Source organism: Mobula birostris, chromosome 6 (genome assembly GCF_030028105.1).
Source record: "Mobula birostris isolate sMobBir1 chromosome 6, sMobBir1.hap1, whole genome shotgun sequence".
Taxonomy (NCBI): Eukaryota; Metazoa; Chordata; class Chondrichthyes; order Myliobatiformes; family Myliobatidae; genus Mobula; species Mobula birostris.
Genome location: NC_092375.1, coordinates 176,669,956 through 176,692,640, shown reverse-complemented (window position 1 = coordinate 176,692,640; position 22,685 = coordinate 176,669,956).

Genomic DNA, 22,685 nt, shown 5'->3' with positions numbered 1-22,685 from the left:
GATCAGAGTATTTTTAGTCTGCTGTATTGACACCTAAGCTGTTGTCTGAAGCACAGTATCTTTGGAATTGTTTGCCCATCAGGTAGGTAGGTCCAGTTCAAACACTGGCAATGTGCACATCTACTCGGACAATGCTTGCTGAGTATGCCCACATCTTCACAAATATTCTCTGTAACATCTTTGGTGCTCCCTGGAGGTGCTAAATAGCATGACACATTGTTGCTCCAACACCATGTTCTGACGCATCTGCTAAAATTGTCAGCTCCTTATCATCAAAGTGCTGCAACACAATGTCTGTGTTAATGTCTCCTGACTTAGAAACATAAGGTAATACAGCACAGAAACAGGCCCATTGACCAAGCTTGTCCATGTCATCTTAGTCAGTTCTATTTACTCATGTTTGCCAATTTTCTCTCTGAATCTCAAAAACTTCCATAGATGTGTGGTGGAGACTATTTTCATTGGCTGCATCACAGCCTGAAAGGAAACACCAATGCCTTCCAACAGAAACTCCTACAAAAAATAGTAGATTTGGCCCAGTACATCCATGGGTAAAACCTTTCCAACCATTGAGCACATCTACATAAAACACAGTCACAGGAAAGCAGCATCTATCATCAGGGATCCCCACCACCAAGGGCATGTTATCTTCTCACTGCTGCCATCAGGAAGAAGGTACTAAATCCTCAGGACTATCACCACTAGGGTCAAGATCAGTTACTGTCCCTCAACCATCAAGTTCTTGAACAAAAGGGGATAACTATGCTCAACTTCACCATAAGGACTTCTTATCTTATTTTCTCATGTTCTCGTTATTTATTTATACTTGCATTTGCAGTTTGTTGTCTTGTGCACTCTGTTTGATCTTTCACTAGTCATATTATTGTTACTATTCTATAGATTGGCTGAGTATGCCCACCAGAAAAAATGAATCTCAGGTTTGTATATAGTGACATCTACGTACCTTGATAATAAAATTTACTTTGAACTTTGAACTGTCTAGGTTCATGTCCAAATGTCTTTTACAACTGCTTATTGTACCTGCCTCCACCATCCCCACTAACAGTTCATTCCAAGTAGGCTTCATCTCACCTTCAGTCTATGCCCTCTGGATTTTGATTCCCTTGTTATTTGTTGACCATCAACTGCAAGAAGACCAAATATAAACTTGTCACAAAGGAGAAAGAAATACAGAATTGCGAATTGAAAGTGGGCAACAAAACTATTGTACAAACATGGAAGTTGAATTACTTAGGGAGCATGATAACACCTGACAGTGAGGCTAATGTTGACATTAGAAGAAGGATTGAGATTGCTAAAGGCACATTTGAGTATTTGAGCAAGTTACTAAAGAATAACATAATTTCTACGGGCACAAAACTCAGAGTGTTGTGCTACTACATTCATTCCACGCTAACATATGGAAGCAAATGTTGAACAATATCAAAGCAAATTGAGCGAAGACTCAAAGCTGCAGAAATGTGGTATTTAAGAAGAATGATGAAAATATTGTGGAAGGACAGAGTAACAAATGAGGAAGTGTTGTGAAAAGCCAGAATAAGAAGAGAGCTGATATCATCAATCAGGAAATGGCAGCTGGAATTTCTGGGACATTTACTGAGGAAAGTCAAGCTCAAATATCTTGCAGTGACAGAAAAATTGATAGAAGAAAAAGTCTCAGTGGATAGTGCATGACATTCATGAGTTACACAAGGGATGGACAGGCAAAAGTTTTGAAGAGTTTATTAGAACTTCTCTGATTAAAGACAGATGGAAGACTATGATCGCCCATGACCCGGCACAAAATGGTAATGATGATGATGATGATGATGTTATTTATTTCTTGTTTTGACTTTCTTGTTTGATGGCTTGCTCATGAATGTGTAACCATGACCATGCCTTTTTTAAAATTTTAAATCAGCTGTCAGAATTGGCAAGCAGCAGGAATTCTGCAGATGCTGGAAATTCAAGCAACACACATCAAAGTTGCTGGTGAACACAGCAGGCCAGGCAGCATCTCTAGGAAGAGGTACAGTCGACGTTTCAGGCCGAGACCCTTCGTCAGGACTAACTGAAGGAAGAGTGAGTAAGGGATTTGAAAGTGGGAGGGGGAGGGGGAGGGGGAGATCCAAAATGATAGGAGAAGACAGGAGAGGGAGGGATGGAGCCATGAGCTGGACAGGTGATTGGCAAAGGGGATATGAGAGGATCACGGGACAGGAGGTCCAGGGAGAAAGTCGGGGGGGGGGGAACCCAGAGGATGGGCAAGGGGTATAGTCAGAGGGACAGAGGGAGAAGAAGGAGAGTGATTGAAAGAATGTGTGTATAAAAATAAATAACAGATGGGGTACGAGGGGGAGGTGGGGCTTCTCTAACTTCTGCTAATGCCCCACCTCCCCCTCCTACCCCATCCGTTATTTATTTTTACACACACATTCTTTCAATCACTCTCCTTCTTCTCCCTCTGTCCCTCTGACTATACCCCTTGCCCATCCTCTGAGTTCCCTCCCCCCTTTGTCCTTCTGCCTGGGCCTCCTGTTCCATGATCCTCTCATATCCCCTTTGCCAATCACCTGTCCAGCTCTTGGCTCCATCCCTCCCCCTCCTGTCTTCTCCTATCATTTTGGATCTCCCCCTCCCCCTCCCACTTTCAAATCTCTTACTAACTCTTCCTTCAGTTGGTCCTGATGAAGGATCTCGGCCTGAAACGTCAACTGTACCTCTTCCTAGAGATGCTGCCTGGCCTGCTGCGTTCACCAGCAACCTTGATGTGTGTTATCAGAATTGGCTCACACTTTGCTCAGAAAAGGCAGGAACTTGTCCAGGTAGTTGAAAACTGTGTATTACTCCAACATGCATTGGAATTGTCATTTCCAGTAGCTCTGGCATCTGCCTACCTGGAATAATCAAGTGAGCCATGGACAAAGCAATCATGTACAGTCAATCACAAATCTTGGTTTCTCACTGGTAGATTATTTCTTTCAGTCATTCTTCATGTACCACACTACCTTCACTTCTGACAAAGCAGGTTACAGGTGGTTGTGAATCAGCCTCAATTATTTCATTGTAAAGGAAAACTAGCAGGTGTGTGTAATGCAAAAATATTCCATATTGATCAGTTTTATATCTATCAAATTACTTCTTGTAATGAAAATTAAAATTGATCCTCAAAACCCAAAAAATATTTGACAAAGAATGAATCTGGGATGAATCAGGTCTCTTCTTCTTGAATTTCTAGCAGAAATTCTCTACTCAGTCTTTTGATTTTCAGTTCATTTTTGTTTGGGGCTGAACTGAGACTGAGAGGGAATTGATTTTAGGATTTATTTATTCTGATTATTCACCCTTGAGTAACTGAACAACAGAATTTAATATTTCAAGACTATAACATAACTAAAGGTTGACTGACTGCCACCTAGTCATATATTTCCTATTCTTGATTATTTCTGTTGAATTCTTACTAGTATGAAGTTTCAAACTATTGTTTATACACAAACCCAGATAGCAAGCTTCAGTAGATTATTATCAAAATTCCAATTCTCTTCAATGGATATGTCAGTTCAGATTGCAAGATCGAAGTCCATAAATATGTGTGTGTCCCTGTATATGCTCATGAAGATACTGTAATCTATGCAACCACATGTGTGGACATGCAGTTATCCTGTTTGGTAGGAGGTTTGCCTCAGAGCAATCACACCAGCCCCATTCCCCCTTTAAATGCTCACTGATTACCCTCAAGTCCCCATCCCAGGATTCCCCTACCTCCCAACAATGATAAGGGTAAGCTTAGCTTACCAAATCACATGTCATTGGCATGTGGAAAGGAAATACAGTACCACACTAGGCAGAAACCAACACAGTCATAGTTAGATCATGTAAAGTCACACAAATAACATATAAGGCCGACATCGAATGGGGTCATTGAAACTGTGCAGCAGCAGTACTACCTGCTGTGCCACTGCCCCACTTTCCAGATCTTGGGAATGTGCTCAGTCCAACTTGTTGAGTTAAATAAATCTGATACATAAATCTGAATCTGGATTTGATAATCCTTCTTTTGCAGTTCCACTCTAGAATTGTATAAAAGAGATCCAAGTGGTATTTCAATGCATACATTTTGATGTGACTACTGCAGGAGAACTCTGAAATTGGAAGTGAAAATGCCAGGTCTATCCACTTAATGTGATTGATAGGGACTTTTAATGTAGCTCAAAATACAGATAAACCAGAAAGACTGAATTTTGAAAAGAGTCTATATAGAGACATTGGATGACTAGATTGTACAGATATGGACCTGAAATCATTCCAACAACACTTCTGTTATTATATGAGCTGAACAAAAATGGTCAAACATCATACAGATGCCAGTAGCATCGGTTTCACCCTTAACGTCGACTGTACTTGTTTCCATAGACGCTGCCTGACCTGCTGAGCTCCTCCAGCATTTTGTGTGAGGTGGAAAGTGGTGGAATGGGTGATGAAGGAGTCCATAGAGGCAAACGATGGAAAGATTATTGGAAAAGGATGAAAACAGAGGGCAGTGACAGGAAGTAATGAGAGGGAAATGAGAGCAATCAGTTATAGGAAGAGTCTATGAGGAGGGAGGTGGTCAGGCTCTTTAAGTAATGCTGAAAGCATTAGTTTTTTTTCAGTCTTGGTCTGTCCTATGTTTTGTGATATGACACCGGAGGAAATATTGTATCATTTCTTAATGAATGCATTACTAAATGACAATAAAAGAGGACTGCGTGTCTTCATAATCTAATCTAAGCCGCCTTAACATTTCAGTAAAGAACTGTGTCAGTATTCACGGCTTATGAAATTCAGGAGTTTCCTCTGCAGGCACACACAAATTTGTGCATGTGTACTATTTGACGTCTTTACTAATGCCCAGCTGCCTCCAGCCTATGTACATCACACACAGGAAAAATTCAGAGGCATTACTAGTATATTTGTGTTGTGAAATTGAAGATGGATTTAAAGAAATCCTAAATCCATACTCTACTGCACAAAAAATCCCTTGACCTTTCCCACCCACCTGGCTTCACCTATTACCTTCCAGCTAGCCTCCTTACCCTCCCCCACCCTTTTATTCTGGCAGCTTCACCCTCCCTTCTAAGTCCTGAAGAAGGCTCTCAGCTCAAAACGTTGACCATCTATTTATCTCCATAGATACTGCCTGACTTGCTGTGTTCTTCCAGCATCTTGTATGTGTTGCTTTGGATTTCCAGAGTCTGCAGACTTCCTCATGTTTACGGTTTATTACATGATAGACTTTCTAGATCAGTATCCTTTCTCATCTTCAGTCTTCACATGTGCAATGATACTTCAACAAAGTAATACAGCACACCCTCATGGTTAAATATATATATTTTTAATGATGTTTTTACTTTGGGCCTCAAATGCAACCAAAGATTGTAAGTTCTCAAACAATACTTCCAGAAACAACCAATTAAAAGGAGAAATTGGCCTGCTTAACAGCCACTGTTTGGGTGCTACAGGTGCTGAAACTGGATGTGTGATTCATTTGTGTGCATTTTTAGAGTTCGCATGCCGCCTGCCATATGGGGAAGGCAGTAACAGGTGCACAATGAAGACAGATTGTGATGTGAATCATTGCGTAATATTAATCTGTTGTAATACAATTTGTATCCTACCAACACAGTTAACAGAAGTCATTCTGTTTGGTATTCAGAGATTGTAAAAATGTGAGAACCTTCGACTCTACATGTTTGGATTGATGTCTTCCCAAAACTCTTCTCAGGCTTCAGTCTGATTGTGTGAACAAATACAGTTTACTAGCTGAAAGAAAGAACTATAGAGGAGGAGGAAAAACCATGAGACACTAAGTGTTCATGGAGCAGCTCAGCAACACCAATCTCAGCAGGCATCAAAGTGCTGGGCATCACCTCTCACTGGAGATGTGACACATTTCTGCTGCCACAAAGGAAGGCCGGATCGATGTGGTCAATGTCACAAAGAATGAAGATGATTATGCATGTCTGTGCTCATGTGATTTTCCAGCTTGCTGTTGTGAAGATCATTAACATCTCACAGTCTGAAGCATTGAAATGATAAGACCATAAGATATAGGAGCAGAATTAGGCTATTTGGCCCATCGAGTCTGCTCCATCATTTCATCATGGCTAATCCATTCTCCTCTCAGCCCCCATTTCCTGCCTCATCCTCATATCCCTTCATGTCCTGAATAATCAACAATCTTTCAATTTCTGCCTTAAATATAGCAATGACTTGGACTCCACAGTCACCTGTGGCAACAAATGCCACAGATTCACCATTCACTCGCTAAAGCAAAGGAGGCTTAACTTAACCAAATTATCTTCTTCCTACAGTGAAAATAGGCAGCACATGCACCAGGATGGCTAAGGATTGCACATACAACAAAATATTGATTGCACTCACAATACATTGAGCAGACCACATGCGAATGCGGGAATTAGAAGGGATTTTGTTCTCTGAATGCCCAGCAATTATGACTCATTCATCCTGTTTTAGAGCTCAGCATATTCCTAGTCTAAAGGATGGTTGCTTAGGATATTTTCTAACCATTTAACTCGACTCCAACCTAAAGCTTATATGCAAGAGGAGAATGTTCGCACAGTAAAAGAAATATGGTCCATTCAGTTTGTGGCTGACATAATTGCAACTGTTCAGAGGCAAGTTTTCTGATGTTTCACTTGCGCAAGTCTTCTACACATTGGGTCTCTAGTTAAGCTTCAAGTATTCCGCCTCCACAACCTTGAAATAACTTAGGTCACTTGTCACAAGTGTCCCCTGCCATATTAGTATTGTCCTTAGAGACAATCTACCCTCAAAAGGGAGAAGAGCTCCTTCCACTTTGCTTTGTTTGGAGTAAAATTCAAAGATTGAAAGTACATTTATTTTTAAGGTATGTATACAGAATACAACTTTGAGATTCATCTTCCCATAGGCAGCCATGAAACAAAGAAACACCATGGAACACGTTCAAGAAAAGATCAAACATCCAACGCACAATAAAAAAGAACAAGTTGCTCACACAGCAAAAAGCAAGTGAACAACACATAGAATATCAAACGTCAAACCAGGAGTCATCTTGCTGTCATATCAGACTAGTTTAACACTCCATCCATTGCTCTGTTGTGGTGTCCAGAACAAGTTTCACCAGATGGTTAGATGGTGCAACAAACTTTGTCTTTAAGAGATGCAGACTGCTTTAATAAGTGCCAACTATTCTGAGCTGCTGTTAGCTAGCCATTTGCATGGCTTTGTGCTACAACCATACTTAGATATGGTCAGGACCAGCTGATTATGAAAGTCATCTGGGGAAGTTGTAGTATACATTTGTATGCAGCCTGCACTGATCAAATGGACACAGATTAATAACGCACTGTAATCCTTCTCACCCTTTGTGTCCTGTACTCAGATATTTAAAGTTTGGCAGAATACTACTCAAATCTAAACAGTATCATTAAATAATCTAGATCTATAAAATTTCCCAATTCATCTGAATATCTAGCTGCTGTTAATTGTAGGTGTAAGGTTAAAAATGTGAATCCTAACCTCTGAATTCTGGACTTTGACAAGGTGAACACACAGAGATGGATACAAGATGAATTATCTTAAAATTATTTAAGATTCTTCACTGCAAATGATTTTTATCTCAGGAATAACATGCATTATGTCAAGAAGGTATTGCTGACTAAAAGTAAATTCCTACAGCTATGTGAATACCACAGCAATTTTAGCAACTTTTGAGCAATGTTAGGCAAAGATTTCCTTTTCAATAGTACATTTTAAACATGATTTAAGTATCCAAAAATATAAAAGTAAAATCAAAGAAATTCTCATGAAAGATGCAACAAGATACTTCTGGTAAATTGTTAAAAATAGACACTGTTGACTGATAATCTCAGATATTAAAATCTGTCATTGGCTGATACTCTATATTTATCTGAATATCACAGCAAGAGATTGTAACAGGGAAAAGACACTTCCCTGGAGAACTGTATTTATCACTTGCAAAAGTGAGATTAGATACTGTACATGTTAGGTCTTTGAACACAGAAATACATGTACTTCTCTGTTTTGTAAATGCCAAGGAAATGCTGCATGCTGTAGAGTTAACCGTGCGGCACTTTTGTCTTCAGTAGAATGAATCATTAATCATGAGACTGGCCATATTCTTGTACTGCTTCTGCTTTCATTACTTGGCCTAATTAAACAGTTCTCTGAACTGGAATCTCAGATTCCTCTGTTGCAGATTATCATTAATTATGGTGAAAGTGCTCAGAGATGTTGGACTCAATTATATTCGGCTCAACTTTGGCACTTTGTGATTCATTGCATTGCCCGCTTGCAGATGTACTGTCTTTCCTTATCTCATGCTCCCACTTTTTTTTAAATTGGGCTTCACCAGCCAACAAAATAAGAATTATGTGCTGCTTTTTCATTAAAAAACATATTGCCAAAACACAGACCAATTAAAGATTGTGTATGTTCGATGAAACAATGAGATGGGAAACGGTGACTATAGAATCAACTCATTGAAGACACATTTCGGGCAGCACCATTATACAGCCAGCCTTACCCCTTTTTTATGCTCTTCTGCATTATTTAAAATTGGCATAAACACCGGGTCATTTCAAGCACTAGGATCGATTTTTTTTCAGCCTTCTCAATGGCTTCTGTACTGAATATATCATCTTTAAAAGTTCCCGATTCTTCCATCATTTTAAACATCTGTTGTATCAAGGCACAGATTGATGTTAATATATGGCTTCTGGGGCTACTTTCATAGAGGGAAAACAATTGTAGTTAGAATGCTTTTCAAAATGCTGGTCACGAAAACTGTAAATTGAACAAATATGGTACAATAGGTGGTTATGCTATAGCCGATGTGATGTGCGGTTTCTGTTACTCATTTGGAAGACCTACATAATCTACTCATGCCTGTGGTGCTTATGACTTATGTGTCTTAGTTGCTTATGAAAGAACTCCTGCAATGCACTGTCATTGAACTGCTATCCTATATTTATTATTGCACTCGGCATCAGATAGATTGAATGGACATGTAAATTTGTTTAATTTTGTTTCATGCTGATTTTGTCTGCAGTATTAATTTAGAAAATGCAGTAATGGATCTTGACGTGATGCAGCTCTCACGAGAGTCCCAATAACCTACATTTTTTGATCTATTCTGCTTGTTTCTTCTGCACTGGTCACATAGTTCACAAAAACAGATATGTAGGATGAGACTACCAGACATCCCCTGAGCCTATCTCACCATCCTATGCCGTCACAACTTTCCCATGCTGGCCTCAACTCCGCTTCCGTTCCACTTCCCCATAATGTTCAACTCCTTGAACATTCAAATATTTAACCATGTCCTGATTATGCTGTATATATCTAAAGATCTAGCACCCACCATCCTCAGGGGCAGAGAATTCTAGCCATCCACTGCCCTTTGAGAGGAGAAATTTCTATGCACCCCAGTTTTAATTTGGCATTTGTATCTCCTTGTTCAAGACTCTCTTGTGAGTGAAAACATCCTAACATCTACTCTGGCAAACAGGGGTTCCACAGACCCCTAGCTCCATGGTATTGGCTCATGGTATAAAAAATGTTTGGGAGCCCCTGTTGTCAAGCATTATCAAGGATTTCATATATTTGAATAAGATCTCTTCGCATTCTTCTGAACTCCAAGGAATACAGACTTAACCTATCCAGTTTCTCTTGACAGGACAATCTCCTCACTCAGGAATTAGCTTGGTGAATTCCCTATAATGCTGTTATACCCTCTTTTAGATAAAAGGGACTGAGACGGTTTCCAGTACTCCATGTGTGGCTATACCAACATTTTTTGTACTTTATACTTTATTGTCGCCAAACAATTGATACTAAAATGTACAATCATCATGGCAATATTTGATTCTGCACTTCCCGCTCCCTGGATTACAGATCGATAGTAAGTATTAAAAATTTAAATTATATATCATAAACAGAAAATTAAAAAATGGAAAGTAAGGTAGTGCAAAAAAAAAACAGATGCAGGTCCGGATATTTGAAGGGTACGGCCCAGATCCGGGTCAGGATCCGTTCACAACATTCTAGATAATCAACAAAACTTCCCTATTATTAAGCTCCAATGGCTTTGTATTGAAGGCTAAAATTCCATATGTTATCATATACTACCTTGGGAGTCATTTTCTTGCAGGCATTTACAGGTTTTCACCATTTTTTAAAATCTATTAATATCCAGTTGCAGAATCACAATGTCCTCATCATACCATGACCTTTCACCTATTTTGGCAAATGTGGAAACTACATTTCCTTCCTTCCACCAGCTATCCAATTTACAGCTAAAAACAATCCATGGGGTACTTACTAGTTACAGGTCTTCAGTCTAAAAAGGACTCATTTACTCCAACTATGTTTCTATGTGATATCGAGTTTTTAATCCATGTTCACACACTATCCGTGGGCTCTTAGTTTATTCAGCAACTTCGTGTCAAATGCCTTTTGGAAATCTAAGTTTAGGCTTTGCTCTGTCAACTCTCATTGTTGTATCTTTAAAGAATTCAAACAAATTTGTCAAGCATGATTTACCTTTCATAAAACTACATCAACTAATTTTAATTATATTTGTCTTTCCCATATGATCAGTTATTTCCTCTTTGAGTATTCAATCTAGCATCTTCTCAGCAATCTATGTAAACCTCATAGATTGTAGTTGCTTAACTTCTGTCTTCCTCCCTTTTTGTTTTTGAACAAGAGATTCACTTTGGCTCTGTTCCAAACTTCTGGTATCCTCCTGGAATTCAGAGAGTTCTGAAAAATTCAACCTATGTTCCACTATCTTAGTAGCTCCTTCCTTTAGTGAGGCAAACAGCTCCAAAAGACATTTTTTTTCATTTCCAGGTCAATTTCTCTAACACTTTATTTCTTCTGACTAAGATCTTTGCAGTGTTTTCTCTCAAAATCAATTCTCTATACTCCTATGTGTTTCTAAATTGTTTGCTGTTGGAACATAAAAACTTTCCAGTTCTCTGGCCTACCATTAGATTTTGCTACTTAGTGTACATTTGTTTTTCAAATTAACATTATCCTTGACCTCCTTAGTTTACTGTAAATTATGTCTCTTTCTCAGGAATCCCTCTTTCTAATTGGGATAAATTATTGCTAAATACAAGGGGTGATTGATAAGTTCATGACCTAAGCTAGAAGGAGTCAATTTTAGAAAACTTAGCACATTTATTTTTCAACATATCCCCTCCTACATTTACAAACTTAGTCCAGTGGTTGTGGAGCATATGGATCTTGGACCTCCAGAAAATGTCCACAGCAGGGGTGATTGATAAGTTTGTGGCCTAAGGTAGAAGGTGATGACTTATACAACTCTCGTTACGTGCACATGCAGGTCAACTCTTTAAGTGATTATGCAGAAAGTTCAAAGTCTAATCCTTTGAATTAATTCCTGGGAAACTAGCCTGTTCCCAAGTAGGTTCATAACATGTTTTTCAAAGATGGAATCCAGCATGCAAATACAATCACCAAGAAAGTACAGCAATGCCTTTACATCCTGAGGAGCTTACGACATTTCAGCATGCTACCTAAAACTTGGCACGTTGAGTGGAGAGTATATTGACTGGCTGCATCACAGCCTGGCATGGGAACATGAATGCACTTTAATAGAAAATCTTTCGAAAAGTAATGGATGCTGGTAAAGCCCTCCCCACCATTGAGCACATCTACATGGAGCATTGTTGCAGGAAAGCAGCATCCATCATCAGGGACCCACACCATCCAGGCCACATTCTGTCCTCACTGCTGCCATCAGGAAGAAGGTACAAGAGCCTCAGGACTCGCCCTATCAGGTTCAGGAACAGTTATTACACCTCAACCATCAGCCTTTTGAAACAAAGGGGATAACTTCACTTGCCCCATCACTAAAATGATCCCACAACCTAGGGGAACACTTTCAAGGAATCTTATTTATTTATTATTATTTCTTTCTAGTTGTATTTGCACAGTTTGTTTTCATTTGCACTCTGGTTGAAAGCCTAAGTTGATGCGGTCTTTCATTGATTCTGTTATGGTTAATGATTTATTGAGTATGCCCACAAGAAATTGAATCGCTGGGTTCTACAGTATATGGCAACATATATGTACTTTAATAGTAAATTTACTTTGAACTTTTGAACTTTGAATTCTGATGCTCTCTACAAATTCTTCATCTACAATACGCTTGCAAGTTTGACTGATCTATACACATATTTAAAAACTTGCAGTTCTCTTCAAATGTACCTCAGATATTTTCCCATTTATGGTCCACCCAACTGAAAGGTTACATTTTGGGGGCATCCAGCTACTGCCACCTGTAAGTTCTTTCTTTTGCTATTCATGGTTTCAACTCTAATGATTATATATTACTATCCACTGCCTCTACATCAGGACTTGCAGATGTTGGATACCTTCCTTGCTTAATAAAATTTATTAAACACCTTGTTCTAAGACCCCCACCACCCCACCCCCTACCCTCCATATCCGTCTAGCTTGAATCCCTGTCTACAACCTATTTATGCAATTTACTAGAATCTTGTTCCTAGCACCACAGGTGAAATCTGCGCCAGTGGAACAGCTCTCGTTTTGGTCAGTACTGATGCCAGTGACCCATGGATTGGAAACTGCTTCTACCCCATGACGATTTGATCCAGTCAGGATGGCAGTGAGCTGCAATGCTTGATGTCATCACACAGACTTGGTTATTTTGCTTTTATTTCAAGTGGATAGCTCTGGTTGACAGTATGGGGAGTTATGAATCAGGCTGAGGTTTATGGACGAGCATGGGAGGGAGTAAACAAAAAGTCTGGGCAGGAATTTGAGTCCAGGACAGTGGTCAAATATCACAGATCCTGGCTGCCAAGTCAACAGGCAGTGATCCATGGCAAGTCCTGGTCTTGGGTCATAGGTCCATATGGGTGACTAATCCCAGGTACAGATGGGAGTCACCCCTCCCTTCCAGGTCACAGGGGTCAGAGGTCCATGTGAGTATGGAAGTAGATGCCCAAAGGACAAACACATGATTGATGAGTCCACTTGTCAGCAAAGTCCAAAAGGGCAAACGCAAAGATCAAAGACTTTGAACTTCTGCAAACCTGAAGGTACAGACCCAAAGGATTCACAAGGGCCCAGACTACCACAGCTAGAGGTCTGTGCGAGGCACAAAAGTCAAACCCATGATCAGCAAGTACGGGCATATAGTCCGGAGTTAGCGGCCTGATGTCTATGAATATGAGAGTCCAGGAGGCCCATCCTGGTGTTGGATGTCTGTCAGTGTGTGGGTGGGAAAGGGGCTTGTTCTGCTGTTGTTGTTCTTGCTGCTTGTATTGCTCTGCTGAATGTTGTGGTGATGCTATGAGACAATAAAATGTGTGGCGACATTTGCGGGTTGCCATCGGCACATCCTTGGGTGTGTTGGTTGTTAATGCAACCAACACACTTCACAGTATGTTTCCACATACATGTGATAAATAACTGAATCTGAGCTGCCGATTTACCCATTTACCCTTTGACAATGTACATAGAATAATCCAGAGGTAATATTCCCTATGATTCAAATTTTCAGTTTTGCCCTGAGCTCCTAAATAGAACCACCTTCCTACTCGATCCAATGTCATTAGTGACTGTTTGGATCCATAACAACTGGATTCTCCCAATTCCACTAAAAGATCCAATCCAGTCAAGATGTCCTTACCTGACACAATTTTCATTGCTCTTTGTCTCTCTAGCAAAGAATTACATCTATTCCCCAAGCTATGCTATTCCCTATAGTTCTCTTTCCTTTCATCCCCACCCGCCGACTTAAATCGTTCTCAGTGGTACGGTGCTATGGACTGTTCACATATCCTCCTTGTGGTTTCAAGTTCCTTGGTCTACACACCACCGATGATCTCACCTGAACTGTACCCTTTGACTTTGTAGCAAGAAAAGCACAACAGTGTCTCTTCTACCTCAGGAGGTAGGTACAGAGGACATGTCAGGGGTAAGATTTTTACACAGAGTGTGGTGAGTGCATGGAATGGGCTGCCGGCGGTGGTGGTGGAGGCGGAAACAATAGGATCTTTTAAGAGACTCCTGGATGGTTACATGGAGCTTAGAAAAACAGAGGGCTATGGGTAAAGCCCAGGTAGTTCTAAGGTAGGGACATGTTCAGCACAGCTTTGTGGGCTGAAGGGCCTATATTGCGCTGTATGTTTTCTATGTTTCTATGAAGAAGTTCAGCATGGGGCCCCAAATCCTCAAGACCTTCTACAGAGGCACCTTTGAGAGTATTGTGTCGCCGCCTGGTATGGGAATTGCACCAACCTTGATCACTGGCCACTGCAGAGAGTGGTACGGACAGCCCAGCGCATCTGTGGATGTGAACTTCCTTCCACCGAGGACATTTATAGCAGGAGGTGCAGAAAGAAGGCCTGGAAGATCATTGGGGACACCAGTAAGCCCAACCATAAACTGTTCCGGATGCTTCTGTCTGGCAAACGGTACCGCAGCCTTAAAGCCAGGACCAACCAGCTACGGGACAACTTCTTTCTACAAGCCATTAGACTTTTAAATTCACATGTCTCTACATTGTAACAGAGTCATTATGCAAAGATTTTAACTCCTGCACTTTGTGGGATGGATGTAAGATTTAAATAAATTCTAAGTTCTAGTCCTACTCTCATTGACACAATAAGCAGAAGCCTTGTACCTGATGGACGTGTGTAGGGGTTGAAGTTCCTCTGAATCCCTCTACCACATCTTCTGCTGTCACAAGTGGTTGGACCCTGTATTTAGTGATGCCATTAATGAACTAGGAAATTGTATTTAAATAGCACACTTTTAGATTACCTGAATATTATCTCTTGCCATTCACTGCAAGCTGTATCATTTATAAAATGTGTCACCAGTCTATGTGTGGTGAGAAATTGATTTGACTGCATTGAATTTAGTACCATGACAATGATGCAGTCAGAGGATGCCAAATAGACAACATACATCATCCGCAAGGGAAAAAGTTAGATGGAAGACATGATTTTATTAGCTCTTCCCCAGTCACAACATCCCCTTGTGATTGACCTAACAGCAGCAGAGACAGCAAACTTCCAGTCATTGATAGTTCAGAAGGGCATTGAAAAAGAGGGAAATTGAAAAGTAATATTCTTAAATAAAGTAAGACTCTTAATAATGTTTTATTAAGTACTATAAGTTTAATATTTAAAAAGTTGGTAAAATTGACCAGAATGAACAATGTGAGAGTCTACATCCTTGACCAATAGCGAACAGACAAAACTCTGAACGGAGAATCTGTCTGTGTCCAGTACTTACATTCCTATGATCTATTAATTATAGAGCAAAAGTATGGAGAAATGTCAATTAGAAAGAAAAACGTTCAGAACTGCACTGATAGATTTTCCTGATCAATATATTCTAATTATAAATAGCTTAAAACATGGATTCAAAACTATGCAATATGTTTGGATTTATTTAAGTTGAATCTGACTAATTAGACTCTGCTCAAAGGAGCAGCAAGCAATGTCACAACAGTCAAACAAATGTCAAATGCATTTTTGTCCTATCTTGACAGTTCGACAATTGATGTCTATATTGGTTAAGAAATGTAAACTTTTCATTCAGGGTACGGTGTATATATTGCTGTTCTGCTGCATGCTCAGTACACACTTAGCCAGAAAGTCAGAGCAATTTTTTGTCGCAGTTTACTGTATCTGAATATTTAATAAATTTAACTTTAATAATTAATGAAATGTTTGATCCTTGAAAAGGGGACATTCCTGGAGATAGCCTGCAAAGCATATTGATTTTTTAGTGACACACATCAACAATAAGTCGAATCTGCAAAATTTATTTTGATAATCCTTTGCTTATTCAATATCATGTTTTATATATTCCAATAAAAATGTTTTCAGTGTTGTATTTCAGCTACATTCCAAATTTACTTAAAACAATATAAAGTTACACTGAAAAAATAGGTAACACCATAAAATTTGCTTATTTGTAGTTCTTACTTAACGTGACAGGATTCTTCACACAATAACCTTCTTGTTTATGCATTTTTCTGGAAAGTGAGGGAGTGCTATAGTGGCCAGCAATTAAATGGCTGATGCTTTTTGCATATTTCCTACTGCATATTTAATTTGTGATATCAGCCTTCTCCATAATGATTTAGTTCTCGTGAAAAACTTAATGTCATACTGAAGAAAAACTCTCAAAGATAAATCTGAGCTTCAATGTTTTGCACGATTATATTTCATATGTGTTGGAGGTGTAACTTTCAATATATATGAAAATCAGCATTCCTGTAGCTGCATGTATGGATTTCATTTAATTCTGACAGAATCAAGGACACGTAAAGCTCTCTTGACTGTTCATATTCTTAGCCTGAATGGCACAATATTAAAATTGTCAAAACAAGCAATTATATTTATGGTTTTAAAAAGCAGATGTTTGTGGTATTTGCTTCCTGTATTATTGTACAATTATGCTGTTGTATTTAAGTCATGGTATTTTTTTCTGTATTTGCTTTCTGCCCCCTCCCCTTTTTGAGTGTATTTTGTGGAAAAACATAGCCAACTTTCTTTGCAGCTTATTGCTACACACGAACACAAACTGCTTCAAATGTCTGGTCCACATCCAGGAACCTGACAACCGTATCCCAGTAAAAACCCAGGAAGCAGTTTCTTCATCTACCATTTCCAGACAGGCACCTCATTGAAAATGTAATACACTGCTGCCATGTCACAGGTCAGCTGGCAATCTGAATTTTAAAAGGATTATGAATAATATTCTGTTTTATTTTGAAAATGAACTTTGTGCCCTCCATCATGAATCCAATATATGTCTTAATCTTCTATGCTCTTGAAGCCTGCGGCTCATGGCTGAGTCCTTTGACTCTTGGACCTAATAAGGAAATAGGTTGTTTTCTCATCCTAGTCTCATTTTTAGAGAGGTTGAAACAAACAGTCCCAATTTCAAGTGTAATTGGCAAAGCACAAAAAAACATGTATGTTATATAATTTTCTTTTACAAGAGACTTGAACACAAGAAAAAGGTTTATTTAAAAAAACAGGATTAAAAATTTTTACCATGAAACACCAATGTCAAGTTGCCAAGTTAAAAATGCATCCAATTTCGATGCGTTTATGACTGTATAATCAAAAATGAAATGTATTTAACCAGGTTAATGACCTTACAGATGATTAAAATAAATTGGAACATTTTGGTACAATTTTTGCAGTCGCTAATGATTCATTAATGTTAAATATTTAAGGTACATTACAACAATGGAATGAAACTTCCATACATTTCCAAATATTTACTACTACCTGAAGTCAATTTTATCAGACAACTATTTATAAATACAGACTCTCTTTGGCTGTAGGAAATTCACTGTGCATTTTTACATTCCATAGAATAGAAATAGTAACATTGACCATATAAAAGAATTTGCAGGAAGAAAGTTGATTTGATAACCTTTTAGGAATTTAGAAAATGTTACTATAAGTAAATTCTTGCAGTTGAGGTAATTTTTTGTTCAGTACAGAAGAGCCTACAATCTGTTAACTGACTGCTATTAACTAGCCTGTACTTTCTGCCCTTTTATCTCATACTTTATCTGTATAGCTTCAGACTTTGGCCATAGCATTCCAGCAAATTGCTTTTTGGCATTTGCTCGTGGTACTGAGATGTTTAACTTCTTTGGGTTACTTGTCTGGCAGGCAACATATGAATGTATCAGCAATAGGCTTCCTCTGGGAAAAGCTCCCAGAGGAAGATTATTGCTGATACGTTCATATGTTCTTCAGTATTACAAGGATTTTGTTAGTTAATATATGGCATATGAAAACCAATTAATGAATTCACTATTTAGCATTTTTAAATGTTTTGATTCTATTAATGTTTCAGATACAATGCCTTTTAATAAAATATGGAATGTTCAGTCAACCCAAACTGAAATAAATTAATGGAAGATTTTTATGGCCTACTAAGTCTATTAAAGAGAAGAAGTAAAAAGTGCAGTTAGGGCCATCTTCGCGTTACAAATTAGTAGGAGCACACTAAGCAACCGTGCTTTATAAATTAAAAATGTTTGTTTTTCATAATAACATCATAGATAACTTGTTCTCTAAGGTTCTTCAGGGACAAAAGCATTCAGCACAAGTTGAAGCTGGCTGGGCTTCACTTTTAGCTGACTCAATCAAAATTTGCTTCAATGTGAGAAGAATCCACCCTTAGAAGTACAGAGGATCATTATATTCTTACTACTGCATCCACAATAGTATCTCTACACTTGAAAAAAGAATACTAATATGTCTGTATTGGTTCAGTGATTACACGTCTTGGAAGCAGAACGCTGTGTGTTAAGATCTATTCCAGGGACTCAGGTACATATTGCAGAATGGCACTTCATTGCAATTGAGATTTTTTTTATTGGAGCTGGTGTTCAAATAAGGTCTATTAGATTTTTCATATAAAATAAAAGACGGGTTTTGCAGGCGTGACTACAACAATTGTAAACAATGCAATAAAAATGAAACTTCATTATTGCCAGTTTATACCAATGGGAGAACTCATATTTTCAGCTAGAGATACACCGTCTGAAGAAATTTGCACCATGAACAGGCCGGGGAGATAAGTTCCACTGTTGATAGAGATCCATCTTTATTGCGTACTAATATTGTTTCAGAACAATCTAACAATACAACAGAGAGATTTCCTCCCTGCTGTTATGAAAAAGGTCCAGTTTCAAAACAAACCATACATTTATTCATGCAGAATTTGAAGTCACATTGAAATGGATTTTACTCTTTGGAAATGGGAATATTATATAGTAATGTGTAAATGTCTCAGGCATATAAATAGCTAGGGTGCCTAAAACCTTTGCACTGTCCTGTAACTTCAATTTACTGCTTGCAATCTACAATGTACAGTAAGAACTGAAGACTGGTACTTGCTTGAATAAATATTTGCTACATTCACATAGCACCAGAATATTCCCTAACACAAGCATCAAAGGCATTGAGCTCATTAGGGTGCGAACCTCATTTTCCAATTTACATTACTGTGCAAAGGTCGTAGGCATCCTGGCTATATATACGTGTGCCTGAGAGTTTTGCACAGTACTCTACTTGGAAATACATTGAAGTTGCTCTCGTTTTGCTGATGTCAAAAGCATTCCATTCTCGGGAGAATATTTTTTAACATAATATTGTCATGCATTATCAGTTGAGCAAAATATTTAATGGAAAGAGTTAAAGTATTGAAGAAACTTTGGTATTCAATAGTTTCGTACAGAGGTAGGAGTAGACCATACAGGTCTTTAAATCTTTTCCACTCTTCAATTAGATCGTGATTCACTCATATCTGGTTCACCTTCCTGGCTCTTCTAAATTTCTTAGAATCCAAAGATCTATCAGTCTCAGACCTTGAAGTTATTAATTGCCATTGCATCCACAATTCTCAGTGATACAGAATTTCAAAGACTTACAAATCTCTACAGAGAGAAAATACCTTCATCTCAGTTCTAAATGCCTTGTCAATCTCTCTTATGTCTTAATGAAATCAGTTACACCAACATTTCACAAGCTTTAAGGCTTTCAAGGTTTGTGTCCTGATTATGTGCATCTCTGTGGCAATGACTGAGAAACTCCTAGCCTTTATGTCGTAAACCTTATGTTTGATTTTGAATAATCTATTTTGCAGAGTTATTTTACCATTATAAATTATTACAGAAATAAATCAATGGATCTTCTCAGATATTCCACATCACTAATATTTAATGAAAATCATGTCAGTACAATTACATCACTGCTTTGCTGTAAACAGTCATTTTTGAAAAATATACATGTAGATTTTGATGGACATAATACATTATTCATATTTGCAAAATGGCACAATCCAAACCACCTGCTACAGGCCATGTTAATTAAGACAAAACCCAACTACAAAAAGGGAACATATGACCAAAAGATGTTTAAATAGCAGTCATGCATTGCAGTAGAAAACTAAAGTTGATCTATTACTTTTCCATACAACCTAAAAAAAGCATCGTAAGGAGAAAATATCAGAGAAAGTTCATTCTAAGCATTTACATCATATATAAATTAGCCAATGAAACCACTGTTGCTGGCAGAGTCTCAGATAGCAAAGAAGCAGTATACAAGAGCAAACTAGATTAGCTGGTCGTATAATGTCGGAAGAAGACCCATGCATTCAACGTTAGCAAGACCAAGGAACTGACTGTGGACTTCAGGAAGGTCAAGTTGGGAGGACACACACTGGTCCTCATTGAGAAACAACGATAGGAAAGGTGAACAGCTTCAATTTCCTAGACATCAAAAACTCAGATCTGCACTGAGTTCGACACATTATCGCAACAATGAATGCAGCATGCCCATGGCTCTATTTCTGAGCAGATTGATGAGACTAGTAAGATTAGACTCTTACAAATTTCTATAGCTATAGCAGAGAGCATCCTGATTGGTTTTATCACAACCTGCTACAGAGGCATGAACTTGCACGATCGTAAGAGGCTGTCTAGAATCGTAGACTCAGCCAGTTCCATCACAGGTACAACCCTTCCCATCATCGAGGACATCTTCAAGAAGTGCTATCTCAAGCAGATGTCATCCATCATTAAAGACCCTCACCATCCAGGACCTGCCCTCTTCTTGTTACTACCGTCAGGAAGGGGGTACAGAAGCCTGAAGACCACACTCAAGGTTTAGGAACAGCTCTTCCTCTCTGCAATCAGATTTCGGAATGGTCCATGCATGTTACTTCATTATTCCTTTATTCACACTATTATCTTTGCAATGTATAATTTTGCACTCTACCACTGTCACAAATCAACACATTTCACATCATAAATCTGTGATAATAACTCCTCAGATTCCATTCCCAGCCATTATGCGGTGAAGTTCCATAACCTCAAGCTAATTTTTTCTTTATATATCCATTGAGGCATTATCAAGGTCTGTATTTGGCCTTTGTGTTCATAATCTATGTTTCTTGGTCAGGAATGAAAGGGTGATGTGTCCATGGTTTTGTGGTGGAAATTCACTGTCCAGGAGTGGGGAGCATTTTCACCAAGTTCAACTTTCTAACACAGCAGCTGACCCTTCCAGACAGCAAGGAATTGTTTTTGAGTAAGTTAAATTTCCAACCAATATTCTTTGCTCAGCTTTGGCCCAGACCACAGGGCTGGCTGCTCAGGAGATGCAGTGCAAAATGATAGAATTATGCTAATTGGGCCAGCAACAAATCAGACAACATTGGCTAAGTTATTTAGTTCAAAGAAGCTTGCTGACCAGATTGATACTGTCACTTAGCATGCTAAATAGCTGATCTATCAATAGCTGGGAGATTTGTGTACTCTAGAGAGTCAGCTCTCATAGCATTAATTTTGAGTGTCTGGGATCTTGGTCCCCAGATACTTTAGCCTATCTGTCTGAAGTCACCAAGTAACCGAGTAGCAAAAAAAAACCCAAAGTATAAATGTTAGAGAACAGTCAGGCATGTTAGGAATGACCGAGGAATGACAAGAACAATAACAGAAAGAAGGGGTGACTAGAATCTATACCCCTGTCTTTGATTTCTGTGATGGATGACTCATTCATTTACAACATGTTGGTTTGACTTTTTAGCTTATAGAAATCGTACCTGCTTTAGAAATCGTTTGTAGTTTGGAAATCTTTTATAAGATAGAAAACTTTTGAGTTTTAGATGTGTTTTTAGAGTTTTATCAACATTGAAATGTGTATGACTATGTTTAAAATGATAGAAGAAGACAGGAGGGGGAGGGATAGAGCCAAGAGCTGGACAGGTGATAGGCAAAAGGGGATACGAGAGGATCATGGGACAGGAGGTCCGGGAAGAAAGACAAGGGGGGGGGGACCCAGAGGATGGGCAAGAGGTATATTCAGAGGGACAGAGGGAGAAAAAGGAGAGTGAGAGAAAGAATGTGTGCATAAAAATGAGTAACAGATGGGGTACGAGGGAAAGGTGGGGCCTTAGCGGAAGTTAGAGAAGTCGATGTTCATGCCGTCAGGTTGCTACGCATGCCCTTACACTTCCTCCCTTACCACCATTCAGGGCCCCAAACAGTCCTTCCAGGTGAGGCAACACTTCACCTGTGAGTCGACTGGGGTGATATACTGCGTCCGGTGCTCCAGATGTGGCCTTTTATATATTGGCAAGACCCGACACAGACTGGGAGACCGCTTTGCTGAACATCTACGCTCTGTCCACCAGAGAAAGCAGGATCTCCCAATGGCCACACATTTTAATTCCACATCCCATTCCCATTCTGACATGTCCATCCACGGCCTCCTCTACTGTAAAGATGAAGCCACACTCAGGTTGGAGGAACAACACCTTATATTCCATCTGGGTAGCCTCGAACCTGATGGCATGAACATCGACTTCTCTAACTTCCGCTAAGGCCCCACCTCCCCCTCGTACCCCATCTGTTACTCATTTTTATGCACACATTCTTTCTCTCACTCTCCTTTTTCTCCCTCTGTCCCTCTGAATATACCTCTTGCCCATCCTCTGGGTCTCCACCCCCCCCCGTCTTTCTTCCCGGACCTCCTGTCCCATGATCCTCTCGTATCCCCTTTTGCCTA